A 3,400-nucleotide genomic window follows, 5' to 3' on the forward strand; every position below is an offset into this window, starting at 1 on the left:
TTGCTGAGAAAAACAATCCCCCCATGTCAAGCAGAGATTATGGGGAAGATCATGCATCTCTCCAGGCACACTTCCCATAATCCCTCACTGTTGACTGCCAGGTCATAAATGCAGCTCCTGGATCGAGGGGTGAGGGGGTGAATACTGAATAATAGAGGCTCTCTTAGTGAAGAGAGGGGGCTCCCTGGAGAAGGACTTACTACCATCTGGAGGGCTGCAAATGCCCCCCTTTCTCATTAACCCATTCAGCCTTACTGTCTAAAACCTAGCAACCCATCTCCATGGCAACAACCAAGTGCAGGGAAATAGGGAGCCAGCCTTAACCAGTTGATGAAGGATGAAGAGCAGGAAACTAGTGCTTTTTAAAGGCATGAATTTGGCTGAAATGTGCCTTTATTGTTTTTTGTGTTGATGCAAATGTCCTTCCTTCCTTTTCCTCTTGCCTCTCTCTGTATGTCTGGATGGTTGTTCCTTGGATAGACAGCAGGGATTGTAAAAACAGCAAATGTTTCATAATTTATAATCCTCGCACACAAACAAGGACAAGCAGGAATCCCATCTGTGAGAGACAGAAAACAACTGTCCATGGAGTATTTGCTGTGTTTTGCATCCAGCCCTTGGGAACAGGAGGGCACACTGAAGGAACAAGGCTAATGTTGTACATCTATATTGTGAAAGGCAGCAGAGCAGCATGCTCTGTAATAGATGTAACATGACCCATTTCTCCACCATCCTTCCTGGTTTCCTCCCTCTCTGCCTTCAGTCTGCCTCTATACATTCAGTTAAAGGAGACTTTTATTAACTGTGCCTGTATATGCGCATGTGTGGTAATTTCAAAGGACTGTCTCTCATATATGGCATTACTGTTTAAACATCCCCATTGTGTTTTATGGACCTAATCAGAACCTAATCAGAGGTTTGAGCCAGAAAAAAGCCAGACTTTTTCTGTAAATTCCACCAAACTCACTTTAGATATATTTTTATACACCAGCATGCCATTGTCATTTTCTTTCTATTTTATTGTAATTTATTATCAAGATAAAATCTACCCTATCAAATACAAGCTTCCATGGGTACATGAAACTGGTGACATCACATAAGGCTTATGGAAGAAGTAATAAAAAAGTCCCATGGTTTGGCAGTCATTGAGAGAAAAGGTGTTTAGGTAATCTAAACTGGCATCGGTCTTGACTGCATGCAGTGCAACTAGAAACAAACCCCTGAACTATTGAAAGTGATAAAAGCTGAATACGGTTTGGGATTTTAAACAAAAATATAAACAGATTCATCATTACTTTTTGCTTTAGCTTCATCATCCACAGCAACATCTATCATGGTTTGGGGTTTGCTGAAGTCACACTCTGACTCAAACACATCAGTTTGAAAATCCCTTGCAGCTCAACTCCAACCCAAAGGTTCAGCATGTTAAAATTTGTTAAAATCTTAACGGCCTAACATTTCGACGTATTATTAGGAAAAAAGATGTTTTGGGGTTTTATGTAGTTTGTTTTAGGACATAGCAAACAATTCACAAAAATATCAGGGGCCTTTTGTACGAAGCGTACTTACGCACAAAAACCTTGCATCACACCTGATGTTTTTGCACGAGTTTCAGCTTTTATGGTTAAAACCAGAACGATAAAACATTTAGCTTCATACAATAACGTAACACACCTCAGAAAACAATGGAAACAACCTCATTCGGATGTAAACTGTAAAACTCTGGTTTTCTTTAGTTTTTGACCTCCTGGGCAACAATCAATTGATCAGTTGGATCTCTGACTGATTAATTAACATCTCTATTTGAAAACATCAGTACACCAACAGATTTAATGTTTCTGTGGCCTGACATTTAAAAGGTAGCAGCAGACTCTGCAGACACTATTGCATAGGCAAATTTCAAAGCTTTTGGATTATTCATTATAAATGAGTCTCATAAAGATGACTAACTTGCTGATTAAGACTGACAGATGGAGTTACACCCTGTCCCCAAGTGCTCATTAAAGACAGAGCACAGATGCAGCAATCTCTTCCATCAGTGCAAGCTGTTATGAACCTCAGCTTTGCTTTGTGTACATAAAGATAAAGATAAAGATAAAGGTCATTTAAAAAAAAAACTATCCCGATAACATGGAAAGCTAAAAAAGGAGAAGGGGTCATATTTTCCGAGCTTGTCAGCAGATTAGCTTCTTTACTAACTTGGCTTGTTGGTTAGTTTACAGGACACAGATAATAACTCTTCAAAATACCTACAGGGCGTTGACATCCCCCCCCCCCACCCCCCTATGTTTCTTCTGATATCCATGAATTAAATCCAGTGAAACAAATTAATTTGATCTCAATGAAAATACAGTTGGTCTTAGTAGTCCTCAGAGGTGTGTTAAACAACATTAGTGAAGAAACAGCTTAATGAAATCTGCAGAACACAGCAGAGAGTTAAAACAGGGTTAGCTTCTATAACAAGATCCCAAAATCTGAACAGGCCACTTTTTAATCCATCATCTGAAAAAGGAAAGAATATAGCACAACTGTAAACGTATCAAGACATGTTCACCCACCTAATGGGACAGGAAAGACAAGGAGGGCATTACATGTAAAACACTATGTGTGTGGGAAAGCTAACTGCGAACATCATCCTGAGTGAAACATGACACTGGAAGCATGGTGATGTAGGGGATGTTTTTGTAGATACATGGGAGTCCTGGGAGGCTCCAAAAGTTCCCCAGATGGACAGTGACCAGAACTGCAATGGAACGGTTGAGATCAAAGCTTAAACACGTGGTCCAGTCAAAGCCTAGACCTAAATCTAACAAAGAATCTGTGGTGAGACTTCAAAACTGCTGTTCCCAGATGCTCTCCATCCAATCTGGCTGAGCTTAAGGTATTTTACAAAAATGAATGGGCAACAATTTCAGTCTCTAGATGTGCTCAGCTGGTAGAGATACCAAAGGTGGTTTTGTCAAACATTTTGAAAACCTTTCCTTCCACTTCTGGATTATACAATATTTTGTGTGGGTCTATCATGTAAAATCTCACCAAAATACCTTAAATTTTGTGGTTTTAACGTGACGAAGAGTGAAAGAGTTTAGTTGGGTGTGAATAATTTTTTTCAAAACTGTATTTACCACATCTTTTTCCCTTACTGTGCATCTTTAAAAACCAGCAGATCTTATATTTTTATCTGTTTTACACAAATAAACTTAGGTGTGAAACATTGAGTATACTATACAGTGTTTGTGGAAAACCATAGCAGATTAAAAAAGTTAGATGCTATTCTGAAAAAGTCACTACAATTGCTGCATTAGGTGTGAGCTGTTCTCCATGTGCTCCAAGTGATGGTCATCCTGAGGTCTTTCCTCCATGTGCAGTCAAAAAATGACAACAGTTCCACTACAGTAAG

The sequence above is a fragment of the Girardinichthys multiradiatus genome, chromosome 11 (assembly GCF_021462225.1).
Source record: "Girardinichthys multiradiatus isolate DD_20200921_A chromosome 11, DD_fGirMul_XY1, whole genome shotgun sequence".
In the NCBI taxonomy this organism is placed as follows: Eukaryota; Metazoa; Chordata; class Actinopteri; order Cyprinodontiformes; family Goodeidae; genus Girardinichthys; species Girardinichthys multiradiatus.